Source organism: Macaca fascicularis, chromosome 2 (genome assembly GCF_037993035.2).
Source record: "Macaca fascicularis isolate 582-1 chromosome 2, T2T-MFA8v1.1".
Classification (NCBI taxonomy): Eukaryota; Metazoa; Chordata; class Mammalia; order Primates; family Cercopithecidae; genus Macaca; species Macaca fascicularis.
Genome location: NC_088376.1, coordinates 177,040,218 through 177,055,145, shown reverse-complemented (window position 1 = coordinate 177,055,145; position 14,928 = coordinate 177,040,218). Strand labels below are relative to the sequence as shown.

The window sequence follows — 14,928 nt, the reverse complement described above, 5'->3', positions numbered from 1 at the left end:
TGTTTATGTGTGGAGATATGAGGGTGGATTCAAGGTAGGCCATATATAATTAAGGCTCTTTGTTCCTCCTTATGATATAAAATCGTGGAAGAAGATTATCTTTTCTTTTTCAATTTTAGCAATAAAATATGCTTTAAAAAACAACTTGAACATTACATTGTAAAAGTAACTCAAATATATCACAATCATCAAAATAATACATTAAACACCAACTGGGGTAGGTGTTGTGGTTAAGGCTCAGACAACCATTGATTTAGATTCTGCCTCTACCACGTACTTCCTGTGGGACACTGAACACACCATTTTATTCCTCTGAACCTTAGTTTCGGTATTTGTATAATGCAAGTTATAATACTAATACCTACTTCTTGGGGGTAGTTAGGACTAAATGAAATGATGCATATAAGCCTCTTACTCTAGTCCCAGCACATTGTAAGGCAATGTTAGACTTTTTTGTGTGAAATTATATAAATTAATAATCTTTGTATTGATTGCATATGCATGGAGATGACTACTCCTTAAATGCTGAAGAAGCCCCGAATACTTTTCAGAGACTTTAAGAAGAGCATCAATATAAATAGAATTTTTAAGAAAACAACTGTCAAATTCATTTTTTAAAAATCTGTTTTCCCAAAGATTAGAATCAGGGCTGACTTCTCTATTAGAAATAGCAGGCATAGTGTTTAGAGCCCAGAGTACCTCTAGGGTGCCAAAAAAATTTTAATTTCTTTTAAAATCAGAAATAAATAAACTTAGATTAAAAAGTTTTAATATGCAATATCAATATATTCATCTTGGTGGCAATACAGTCATAAAATATCATTAAAAATTTTTTTTTTTAATAAAAAAGGGGCCCAAAAAGGCAAAATTTCCAAAAGCCTGTGGAAGTCATAATGCAGCTTTATTTAAAATGTGATGCCAGACCGCAGGAAACAGAATTTTCTTCAGGTCACACAGTGTGCCAGAAGAAAATGTGAAGAGCAGAGTTTTCCTTATCATTTTTGTTTGTTGGGGGATAGGAGCTTGTAATTAAGTGAAGGAGCAGCACTCACTTTGTTAGAGTATAACAGGCATGTTTTTCTTGGAATGATATTGACTTATATCCTCACAATAAAATTAACACTGGTATATGAAAGACTCATGGATGGAAACATAGATGAATAAGGCCAAAATAAGTAGTTCAGAAAATGGGGAAAAGGTAATATAGATAGAAATAATTTTTACTGTTTATAAGACATGAAGAAATGCACCTCATTTAAAGTTATAAAAATAATTTCAAGACCTGCTGGAGTTCAAACCGCTGAAATAAAAACCCATAGTAGTAATATGTGCTGCTACAAATTTATGATATTATAATATAGTAAATGTTACAATAGTTGTTTTGCTCAAGAGGCACTGGTATATTTAAAACATGTCATCATGCACTTGTAATGTCTTAGCAAAACAAATCTGAACTTCTTGTTAAGGCAAGCTCTGGGTTTAATCCTTTGGTATAGTTATTTGAGCTCAGTGTCTGATGTCTCATAAGATCTTTTTGAACATAAGAATAACATATCAGGGCATGTTATACTTAAGAATAAGGAGGTGTCTTCTTTCTTGGTTGTTGGTTTTAGAGAATTGTACAAAGTTACATTTTGTACAATACTGAATTGCTTTCATTGACAATTTGGAGTTAAAAAAAAAATAAGTAGTGAAGTACTTGATATCCTTGAAATAAAACATGCAGAAGGTAATTTCTCAAGCGATAGAGATATAGAAATCACTGATTTCTATTAAATGCCAAAAACATGCATTTTAATGGTAGTCTATAATGTAAATTCTCTAAACAATCTTGGGAATTTTGAATATATTGTACAATGCTCTGTTCAGTAAATCTTACTTTTATATCATAAGTACAAATTTAAATGCCTACAGTGTAGATGACACTTTGTTAGGCACTAGAAAGTTTGATCAGCCCTGCCAACTACAGTGTAGTTGCTGGAACTCTGAATTACTGAGCAACTTCATTTCACTTCTCTGTACTTCATTTTCCTTATCTGTGTACTGGAGACAATAATTCCTGCTTTATAGTCTTATTGTGAGGCTCAAATCAGATAAGGCCTTTAAAAGTGCTTTGAAAACTGCAAGGAACTCTGAAAATATAAGATAGAATTATTACTATCCTTTAGGCTCAATGTTGATACCATAGCAATTAATTATGATTATTTTATAAGAGTAGTATGGAATTTGGAGCTATTTTGTGAGCTTAAATATATCTAAATGAGTAATGTAAGATTTAGCTCAATGGCAGTCTCCTAGACCATCATATTTCTCTTGGACTAATATAAAAGCAAATATCTTTAACAAGGAACAAACTCAGTTGCTCTTTGTTTCTGCCTTAATCATTCTGCAAAGTGATTTGTTTTGGTCTTTGCAAAAGTGTTAGTTGAGAGTTTCCACCTAAAACTAACTATCATTGAAAATAATGAAGGTACACTTAAAATGAATTTATTCAGATTCTTAGACTTCACTGACAAATCAGTGGTTTATTCAAGTCTACTCAATTTGAATGTTTTCCTCTGAAGCTATGATTATAAAATCTTCAGAGTTAAAGTACTTCCCTAAGATTATTGACTAGATAATTGATTTGCAGTAAATGTAACTTATTTATTGAGACTCGTTCTAAGAGATTTGTGACTGAGAAAAGCAAAACTAAGTAGATGGAATTGGAACCCTCTTTGGTGCTCCAGGTGTAAACTTTCTGTCTCTTACTTTCTTTCAACTAATATTTATTGAGTACCTACTCTATGCTCAGTGCTACTACATACATTATCTCATGTAATCATCATAAAGATTCCATTTTAGAAACTAAGAAAATAGAATTTCATAGAAATTAAAAATCTGTCCAAGATGATCTGTCCAGCTGTAAGTGAGGACACCTCTTCTTTACTAACTCCAATACCCATATTCTTTTAAAAGCAATGTAATTTCTCATCCAAATCTATGTGCTAGGCAGAAAGTTTCCTCATATTCTTTCTGTCTTTCCAATCAAACCTTGATCTTAGGAAAGAATTTGACAAATAACTTTACAACAAGGCAGTAGGACACAGATGATTCATAAAGCTTAAAGTCATATCAAACACAAGGAGATGTATATTTTACCAGGAGAAATAAAACTATTTGTAATATTATGTCAAACGTATGCAACTCTTCCTAAAATTTCAGACACTAGCATGCAGCTGTGTGAAAAGGACTAATCAATACTCTGAAACCATATTCCATAGGTGATTTTCCCTTGCTAAATAAGTGGCACTCAGAACTCTAACAGTGATGGGCTGAGGTTTTCATGTAAACTTGCAATTAGATCTGTAACTGTTACTGACGGCCTTCGCTCTTACAGAGCCACTTGCAATGAGGTTGCTGTTCAAGTTGGCACGGGCAGTTTCTGTAGAATATTTTTCCGCTCCCCCTCAAAAACTCACAGCAAAGATAGAAGATATGTTGCATATGCTTTTAAAAGGCATGGTTACAACCAAAAGGAAGATAAACATCTTTGAAGATCAGAAGAAGAATAAAAACACATGGCAGTAAATGTGGTTTAAGTCACAGGCCTACCACATTCCAGGACAAGGAAGTAGCAGAAATGTTTATGCTTTCAACTTCTGAGGATCAAAACGGGTGGGAGAATGGAGCCAGATTCAGTGTGTGCTATAGAGAGTTAGGCCAGGCCAGCCATGTTCAGAGGCAAAGCTGAGGCTGATAAGTTGTTGCCTAATAGGTGGCAGGAAGCACAAGTAGGTGTTTCACCAAAGCTTGGCCAGGCCCCAACTAGCTAATACACTCATAATATCCCTGCATTCTGAGAGTCTGGGTGCCAATACAAGGGCAAGGCAGGTAGAGACAACTGTAAAACTGCCACACATGGAGAGGTGAGAAAGGAGAGATTCAGCCAAAACAAACAAAGAAACCAAGAAAGGAACATTGTAGCATGAAAGACTGGTATATGAGTGGTATAGGAAAGACTAAAATTTCAAAGCATATAAGCATAAAAAGAAATCACGAAAGAGAGCCATCAAGCAGATGTTAACTGAATGGCATAATTATGATTGCACAATCTGAGAAAAAATTAAATATGTATTTTTAAGATCTTAAAATGTATAAATTAAGAAAAGAAGAAACGATTATAGTATCCAAAATGGTTGTTTCAAAAACATGTGGCTATAGACAAGTTCTAAAGAGAAATTTTAGAAATAAAAAATCAAATCATTAAAATTAAAAAGCAATAAAAACCAAAAAAATTGAGTAAATTAGGTTAACATCAGTTTAGAAGAGCTGAAGAAAATATTAATGAATTAGAAAGAGCACTGGGGAACTGACCTACAGAACGAAAAAGAAAGAGAAGGAAGGGGAAATACGACATCAAAGTTATGACAGTCTTGAAGAACGGTCTGACTTGATTTTTTTCCCCAGCAAATTATCAAAAGAGAAAATGTCAATATTTAAAGAAGTAAAGTGATTTAGAACTATTTCCAGACTGAAGGCCTGAATCTTCATTTAGAAACTGCACAGCAAGAGCTAAGCGGAATACAAGCAAACAACACTTTGACAAACAACGGAAGGGAGAACATAATAGCCAAAGAGAAAACCATGCACCCTCTCTGGGAGAAAAACAAAATTTCTAATAATTAGAATGAGAACAGATATCCCTTTAGAAGCAGTAAAGATCAGAAGACAACAAAGTAATAGCTTCAACGTGCTGAAGAAAAGATGATCAAACTACAGTTATGTACACCTATAAACAATCATTCAAGAGTAAGGGCATTAGGAAAACATTTTTAATACATAAACGAGTAAAGGAATTATTTACTCATAAAAATTCAGAAGCATTTACTTAGCAAAAAGAAGAGTACACTTGTATGGAAGGCATAAAATGCAGTTAGCAATTGTGAGAAACAAAGATCCAATATGTTTGTACATTTTATTTAAATAAGTAATTTTTGTTGAATTTCTTTCTTTCTTTTCGAAAACACCTAGAACTAAAATTCTAGATAGAATAATGTGAATAGCATATGGTTTGAGAGGAGAGAAGAGAAACTAAATGCTCTAAATTTGTTGGAAAAGTTTAAAGTTTAGGATATATATTGAATTTCAGCAAGTTCATTTGCTGAAGGTGGGTTTTGCTTGTTGCTAAGAGACACAGGTCAATTCAAATTCCCTGAACTTCCCTCTTACCTACAAAAAAGCAAAAAAACTAATGTTGATAATAATAAAGAAAAAAAATCAGATAAATCATTATTAGAGATAATTATTACATGGTAATTCTGTATCTAAAATGTTAATGTTACCACTAAAAAAACAGAAATACAGTTGATAAATCCATATAAGCAAAACATATGAAAAGAATAACAGAGAAAAACAGGAAACTGCATCATCACAGCAAGAGATAAAGAAAACAAAAAGAACCCAGGGAAAAATAAGGAAGAAAGGGAAACATAGCATGCCAGACATAAGTCAAAATCAGTAATATACTCATTTGTTATAACAGAATATATAGGAATGTATTTTAAAATATTCATTTTAAATGCTACTCTTAAGAGACACAAATAAAGCCAAATAATACAGAACATTTGAGATAAAAGACATAAAAAATAAAGAATAATAAGGAATAGTTATTTTTAAAAAGCAGGCCCAACAATAGCAAATAGTGGTATTATTAAAAAGAATTTAGTAAAAGCTTTAACAAGAATAAGACACTCTATAATAATAAGGGTATTCACTAATATACATATAAATATTATAAATTGTGATACTTTAATGATATAAAATTAAATGCATAAAGTTAAAATTAACAGGATTATACAAAAGAAATGAACAAATTTATAATTATAGTGGGGTCTTTAAAACATTTTCCAAAAAGCTGATTTAGAAAAATATCAGGGCCATAGAAAATATAAGCAATGTAGTCAACAGCATTATTTCCTGTTTTTCTGTCTCTATCTAACTATAAAACTCTACATTAAAGAAATAAATATTGTACCTTCTTTCCAACACATGTGAAACCTATTTTAAAAATCAATCAGTACAAGCCACCAGGGAAATCTCAATTACAAAAAAACATACTTGCATTATTTGACCACAGATAAATGGTGTCAATAACAAAATTACCTATTTGTATTAAAATATACACATATGCACACAAACATTGTGTAAATAACCTTCAGTTTGAAGAGGAAATCTCAATGGAAATACCAAAGTGTTTAAAAGTGAATAGTTGCAAAAAATTACCTATCAAAATGTATTCTACACATCAAAATGTACAGAATATGGTTAGAACACTTATTGCTGTACATTTATAAATTAGAAAAAGAAGAGAAAAATTAGCATAAAGAAGCTATGTCGTAATGTTAAAAAGCTAGGTGAAGGTGAAAAATAAAATATATCCAATAAATAACTCAATTATATCTGATAAATAGAATATATATTCAAAATACATACAAAGCATGCAATGTACCCAAGAAAGAAGGAGAAACAAATTACAAAGGTAAGAGAAAAATAAGGCAGCACACATTAAAATAAAAGAGAAGATATGAAAATCAAAATCTGTATTTTTAGAAAAGAAAAATAAAAGAACATTTTAATCAAGGCAACTGAAGAAAAGATGAAGCTCAAATAACCAATACTAGAAAATGAAAAAGTAGAGTATTTTTAGATTTATGGTGATTTAAAACTTACAGGAATAATTCAATAAAATTAATGCCCAAGAGAACTTTTTGAAAATATTTACATTATAAAATGAATAAAACATAGAAAACTTGAAGAGACTAATAACCATTAGAAAATGTATTCATTCCTATTCCCCCTTCTTGTTCTATCCACAGAAAAAGAAAAGAGATCAAGGCTAGAAGATCAAATAGTCTATATATACGTAATCACTAACTAATAAAGACTGTTCTAAAAATTAAAAAATAAAAACTATTCAAATTATTTTTCAAGATCAATATAACCATGATAGAAAAACCAGGTAAAGGTATTATGAGAAAAGAAAATTATTCACCAACTGATACGGTTTGGGTATTTGTCTCCTCCAAGTCTCATGTTGAAATTTGATCACCTATGATGGAGGTGAGCTGTGGTGGGAGGTATTGGGGCAAGGGGGTGGATCCCTTATAAAAGACTTGGTGCCTTCCTGGAGGTAATGAATCAGCTCTCGCTCTATTAGTTACCCTGAGGTCTGATTATTCAAAGAGCCTGGCAGCTCCTTCTCTCTCTTTTCCTTCCTCTGCCATGTGACATGACAGCTCCCATTCCCCTTCCACCATGATTGGAAGCTCTCTGAGGCCTTCACCTGAAGCTGATGTTGGTGGCATGTTCCTTGTACAGCCTGCTGAACCAAGAGCCAAATAAACTTCTTTTATAATATTTATGAATTACCCAGCCGTAGGTATTTCTTTATATTCTAAGTTGAATTTGAAAAGCAGGAAAACAGAGAAGAAAGACTTGGCTCATTACCTACCACATTTAAAGCCACAGTATTAAACAATATTTAATTGGGACAGGAGTCAATAAAAAGAATTTAAAAAGAGACCCATAGCCACAAGGAAATGCAATGTCTGATAGAGGCAACAGTACAAATTAATCATGAAAAGGTGAACACTGCAGTAATTGGTGCTGGGTCAACTGGCTCTACATATGATAAGAATGCGACGAGATTCTCTGTCATGAACTTTACCCTCCACAATAATCCTGCTGGATCCAAGGCCACAGATTGAAAAGTAAAAGTTTAAAATTTTTAGAGGAATATGTAACTGACAATTTTCCTTACAATGTGGAAGCAAATAATTTAAGACAAAAAAGTCATGAAGAAAACATAGATCAATTAGATACATAAAACCTAAAGGTATAAAATTTTTTTTAACTTGTGTAACTAAAAATAGGTAGCTACAATGGTAAAAAGAATTTACTAAAGTGAACAAGAAAAAATGAATAATCAACCTAGTAAACAAGTGTACCATCTACATGGAAAGCAATTCAGAGAAGCGCAAACTTGAATGTTTAAAAAAAATTAAAATTATGCTCAATCTCATAACCGAGAAAATAAACCGTTAGTTTAAAATGCTGTATTATTTTACACCAATAAGAGTGGGAAAAAATTTTAAAGTTTGACCTTGCCAAATATAATTTAGAATGTGGATAAATAAAAACTCTTGTATACTGGGGAAAGAGTACAGACTAAGGACCAATTTATAATCTGACAATCTAGCAGGAAACTGAAGATGCAAACCTGTGACTCAGCAATTCTACTCATAAGCATACATCCTACAAAAAGTCCTGCACATTTCATAACGATATATATAAAGTTGCATATTGTAGAATAATTTGTAGTAATGAAATATCAGAAACAAATGATATCAAAAGAGAAATGGATAAATAAAATGCAGTATATTGTTACAATTGACATTTATCAACATCAATGGATCTCAAAAATATAATGTTGAATTTAAAAAGCATATTGTAAATGATTCCACATGATATCATTTATGGAAATTTGAAATATGTAATGTTTTGATAGTGACTACATATATATGAAATAAAGTATAAGAGCATAAACTGATTAAACACACACAGTTGTGATGGTAGTTGCCTCTGGCTAGTCAAGAAGTAGAATGATCGTGGGGAGAAAAGGGGGTGAAGTTGATTCATGATAACTTCATTTATTTTATGAAAACATGTCAGAAGCCAATATGAGATAAAGTTAGTATTTATCATCCTGGGTAGTGGATGCAGGTATGTGTGTGATATTTACTCACCTTTTCTCTGATTTTTAACATTTTTTCAACAAATGAAATAAAAACCAAACCCACTAGCATATTTGTATGATGATGTGTTTACAACTAGTCAGCACACTCTTTAGTTGTATCATGTTACTTGCTTGAGTAATACATTTAATTATTAGAAGAAAATGTTTTTTTTAATACTTCTGGTTTCAAGGGAGAGGAATTTTCTATAAACATTCCTAGATCTTTGTCCCAACCTCTACTGCACCTTACCTGCTTGTAATTCTGGTCTCTCTTTGTGGGAACCAGTAGCTTGCAGTTAACATGCATCCTGTGATTTCTCTACATTTGTTCTCTGTTTTCTAGATTGTTAAAGCAGACTTTAAATCTGTTTGCCACATAAGAATATATCCTTTCAGGTCTTTGTTCAGAAATTTTATATTAGCAAAAGGGTTTGATAGCATGATGGCAATTTTATTTTATGTTTTCTTTAATTCTTGGACAATAGGTATTTCAGCTGCGTAAACAGAACCTGAATGTTGCAGATTAAATGAAGAAAATAGTCACGTATCCAGGACGGAATATAAAGGTACTTGGGCTAAACATAATTTTTATTTAGTTTTAAAAAGAGGCTTAATGTACCTAGGAAGGGATATAAAGTCACTTGGGCTAAACGTAATTTTCTTCCGTTTCTACAAAGAGTATTAATATCTATCCGTGTTGTAAGCTCTTAGCAATTTTTGGAGGATTGTAGCTTGTGTTCTGTGCATTTTGATTAGCACAAATGGAGACATTGAAGACTTATGTAATAATAATACTCCATGCATTCTGTAATGACTTTCTCTAAAGAATGTGCTTTTCTTTGTAAACATTTTTATGAAAAGTCAAAGAAGTGGAAAATATGAGAAAAAATATTTTCCGGTAACTATATTCGACTTAAATATTTTGGTATGCCAAATTCTGATATTATGTTTAGAGATATTATAATGAATGCATGAGAATTCATTCCAGAAAAATAAATATACATTTCTTTCTATTTAAAATCTCTGTTCCTTGTATAATATACCATTTGGGGATTTCTATGTTAGTCCCTCCACTGCCCTCCCACCCCCCATAAAAGAAGCTGATAACTTCTGTATTCTCATTCATCCAGGAGTGATTAAATTACCAGAATCCTTGCCTCACAATTTGGATGATCAATCCGAAAGTGGTTACAGCAGGACTTTTAGATGGTTCTTTGTTTTTGCTGAAAGAATTGCTATTTTCTGTAAGATAGCAGCATATATCTCAGTGGTAAATATGTCTCAACTGTGATACACATAAATGTTAATATTGTTGAAAATATACATTAGCATATAGTGCACCCACATCCCTCCCACTATTGCCCCTCTCAGAGCCTACAGACTTCTCTGATGTCTCAATTATGCTATTAGAAGAACTATGTGTTGGGGAGACAATGCTTTCTGAGCCCCATGTGCTCCTGGTGCCATTGCTCACAAATGCCAGGCTTTGGGCCTGGCTGAGGAATGGACACACAGGGCTGTGCATGGTGCTGCAAGACCCTCCCATTCTACTTCCCCCAACACTTACTGCCCCACCCCACAATATGCCATGGACACTATCAATCCGTTCAAGACTCAAATCCTTCTTTTTGTCAGTCACCACAAGGCACCCCAACCCCCAAGTCCTCCCTAAGTGTTATCTAAACACTCACTCTCATGAAACTGAGTACCTCTCCCACTCTAATCCAGGCTTACACGCTTCCCAATCCATCAAATCCTGTTCTGTTCTCTGAAACTTGAGTCAGTCATCATTGACTTACCCTTTAAGTTTAACCTCTTGCTAAGTTTTCATTCCCCTGCTTATCTTAACACAAAAAAAGGCTCCTCCCTGAGGATGCTGCCTTCTCTGTGGTTCTTTCAAGTGGTAGTTGTGTTTTCTCTCCATTTAAAACCTTTTCTTCATCATGACATTTCCAGAACATTCTCCCTCTATTCTTCCTAAAAATTTCCAGCCCGTTTGAAGATTATATCATCAAAAAAAATCATTCCCCTTATTGTAGTTATGCTCAATCCTTGAAGATACAACCAGCCAAATCACTATCTTAAGCTTTCTTACTTCAACATTAATCCTGAATGACACTCCTGCCCCTTTGCTAATGCCCTTGCCACGTTCCTGAATCTGACTGGAGTCCAAGGTGAATCTTGAGGTCTGCATATTCTATAGATTCCATACATTGTCTATACCCTACTGCCTTCACTTGCAGACTTACATGGAGTGATATGCTGTTTGATAACACTTGAAAGTGAGGGGTCAGCTCCCCAAGATGTGAACCTTAACTAGTGGGAAAAGGGAGATGGGAGAGAACAGAGAAGACAAATGTCTCTTTATTTCTCCCTTACATGGACTGCTCCAGTGTATGTCTTCTCCTTGCAAACTTCCCAGAGAAACCTCACAGTCTAAGTGAAAACACTTGCTGAATGATCTACCTTACCTCTCTACAAAGTGCACTTGCACTTCTTACTACTGCTTTTATGTTACTTTGCATCTTGTTTTACCTTGTCTCTTTTCATCTTCACTGTCCTGGACTTCCACATACTGAATAAGGTGTAAGTACTTTGATCCCTGCCTCAAGCTCTATTTTCTAGAAGCTGGAGGCAAAGACAAATCATTAGTACCTATGAATATCTTCTGTGTAGGCCAGAGGGAAATCAATATGAAACTTCCAAGGCAAAATAAAGAAGATACTATATTCTGTCCCAGCGGATTCTTCATTCTTAATCATGTATTTGAGAAAAATGATACTCAATCAATGTGTAATGAGCCACAAGACAATATATTTTTTCTGCTTCCTTTACTGACAGATGATCTTTGATTTTTCACAAGGGATTACATTTTATTATTTGTTGTTTTTCTTAATAAAAATGGAGTAAGAGTCTCACATGAAATGGATCAATGTACGGCTGGTCACCGGCATTCCTCTGCTCCCAGCTGTCAAACCAGCACAGATTTTGATATAGCCATTTCATGATTGAAAATTTCATTTTCTTGTGAATTGCAGATGCCACTGCACTTTATGAACTCTAGACCAGTGCTGTCTCGCAGAAATTTTGTTGGTGATGGATTTATTCTGTGTCATTCAACACAGAAGCCGCAGGGCAGGTATGGCTATTGAGCAGTTGAAGTCGCAGGCCAGGTATGGCTATTGAGCAGTTGAAGTGTGGTTAGTAAGACTAAGGAATACAATTTTTAACTTTTTAAAAAAGTTTAATTCAAATGTAAATAGCTACATGTAGTTAGTGGCTAACATATTGAACAGTATCAGTCTAAACCACAGGAGTGATGCTTTTGTTTTTTTTTTTGTTTTTTTTGTTTGTTTGTTTTTGTTTTTGTTTTTGTTTTTGAGACAGAGGCTCGCTTTGTCGCCCAGGCTGAAGTGCAGTGGCCGGATCTCAGCTCACTGCAAGCTCCGCCTCCCGGGTTCACGCCATTCTCCTGCCTCAGCCTCCCGAGTAGCTGGGACTACAGGCGCCCGCCACCTCGCTCGGCTAGTTTTTTATGTATTTTTAGTAGAGACGGGGTTTCACCGTGTTCGCCAGGATGGTCTCGATCTCCTGACCTTGTGATCCGCCCGTCTCGGCCTCCCAAAGTGCTGGGATTACAGGCTTGAGCCACCGCGCCCGGCCTGGAATGATGCTTTTGTAACCTAAGACACACAGCCTAAAGTCAGTCGCCTGTTCCAAAACCAGCTCTGAAGATAGCATTTCTGCTACTTAGAGCACACAACAAGAACTAAACTACAATTGAATGATGAGAAAAAATCCTAATATAGCTGGAAAAAGTGATTGTAGCAAAGTTTTATAATATTAACCCTCAGAATAAAATAAAGCCACTTTGTAGACATTTCTATAGCAAATGTTGCTGAAAAATTAATGTATCTGCAATGATTTACATGATTTGATAATCCAGCTTTTAAAGGGATCCTGCTTATTAAACTTTCTACTTTATAAGTTAACAGGATACAACTGACTAATCAAAGCCTCCAAGCGATAGTTAATTCTTTGTTTTTCTCAGTCACGTTAAAACCATGTCCTTAGGAAAGTCTTATTTGGACCTCCCCCATCTTCCTTTTCAGTCAAGATCCTACTTACGTGCTATCTTAGCATCATGTTCATTTCATTCAATTCAATTTCCTGTTCACAATTATACATTCACTACCATGATTATTTTATTAAAATCTATCTCTTTTAATAGACTCTTAGATCTTTATAAGCAAGAGGATGACTCACTCACCTGGCACAGGGTCTGACATATAATAGGTGATTAATGAGTGCTGAATGTAAGAGCAAAGTATATTCATGTTTGCAGAAAAAAAAATTCAATTTAAATTGCTTTCCTGTATGTAAAATTATCTGAATGCTTTCCAATGGTTAATTCAAATAATATGCATTGCCAGTTAACTATACTTCTTTATGCCTCCTTTCCTTTTAACCTGAAAGGATAAACCAACTCTTTTCAATCCAATGATAATTAATAGGAAACTTAGAAAACATAATCTAGCTTAATTGACAGGGTTCAAAAATAAATAATTGCCTTTGGAAAACTGAATAACTGTCAAGCATTAGTTGTACAATAATCAGCCACATAAAGCTTCAGAACTCTGCTGTTTAGTAAGAGTTTCTCGGTTTTACACAGTAGTCCTCTTTTATCCATAGTTCCCCATTCTGTAGATCCAGTTACCTGCAGTGGATTCAGTCAACTACAGTCCCCAAAATAGATGAGTATAGTACAAGAAGATAGGTTGAGAGAAAGAGAGACCCCGCAGTCTTGTAACTTTTATCACAGCATATTGTTATAATTGTTCCATTTTATTATTAGTTACTGATGTTAATCTCTTACCATGTCTAATTTATAAATTAAGCCTTATAATAGGTGTATATGTATAGGAAAAAACCCAGATTACAGAGGGATCAGTACTATGATTTCAGGCATTCATGGGGGGTCTTGAAACATGTCCCCTGTGGTAAAGAGGAGACTACTGTAATTCTTGTGACCTCAATACTCTCCCTCTTACCCTCATGCCAGAAAGAAACCACAGACAAGAATAATTGCTTTGTGAACTATCCCTTTCTCCATTTATATCTCATTATTTTATCAGATTACATAGTATTTTATCATTGAAATATTTTAAATGGTGATTACAAGTTCTTTCCAAAAGAGAAAGTTTCTAAATTCTGTTGAACTGAGTTACTGTCTATGTATACTTTTGTAGCATAGGTGCCTCATTTTTTTTTTTTTTTTCATTTCTTGCCATTTTTTTCCCTAATTCTTCCAGGGGATAAGTGTGCCTAAATATACTACAAATCAACAAAATCAATATTTGCTAAGAGTACTTAACGTTTCAGGGCTATTATTTTATAAATCTTCAACAACAAAGCAAAACTGGGCTACTGAGGTTAAGATCTTGACTTAGTCTGTTTTGACTGCTATAAAAAGCTACCATAGATTGGTGGCTAAGAAACAACAGAAACTTATTTCACACAGTACTGGAGGATGAGAAGTGCTCAGCCTCCAGGACCAAAGTGCTGGAGATAAAAAAGTGCTGGCAGATTTGGTGTCTGGTGAGAAAGGAACCATTTCTTGGTCCACGAACAGCCCTTTCAGACTGTGTCCTCACGTGGTAGAAGAGGCAATCACGTTTTCTGGGTGTTTTTCATGAGGGTACTCATCCCTTTCATGAGGGCAGAGTACTCATGACCGAATTACCTCTGAAAGGTTTCACCTCCAAATACTGTTACATTAGGAACTAGGTTTCAACATATGAATGGGGGTTAGGGGGTGGGACACAAACATTAGTCTTCAGCAAACCTAAAATATTTATTTATTTATTTATTTATTTATTTATTTATTTATTTTGAGACAGAGTCTCGCTCTGTCACCCAGGCTGAAGTGCAGTGGCGCTATCTCTGCTCACTGCAACCTCTGCCTCCTGGGTTCAAACAATTCTCCTGCCTCAGCCTCCCAAGTAGCTGGGATTACAGGTGCCCACCACCATGCCCGGCTAATTTTTGTATTTTTAGTAGAGACGGGGTTTCATCATGTTGGCCAGGCTGGTCTTGACTTCCTAACCTCAGGTGATCTGCCCACCTCGGCCTCCCAAAGTGCTGGGATTACA

The 14,928-nt window shown here is 34.4% G+C and overlaps 1 protein-coding gene across 1 annotated transcript in view; it reads left to right on the top strand.

The window, feature by feature from the left end:
• LOC102146126 (uncharacterized) overlaps nucleotides 1-14,928 on the top strand; it is a 200,944-nt gene that overhangs the window by 159,324 nt on the left and 26,692 nt on the right. Inside the window, exons 7-8 of the mRNA XM_065539332.2 lie at nucleotides 9,262-9,342; nucleotides 11,815-11,915. The gene's annotated coding sequence lies outside the window, so the exon portion shown is untranslated. The remainder of the gene's footprint in view (nucleotides 1-9,261; nucleotides 9,343-11,814; nucleotides 11,916-14,928) is intronic.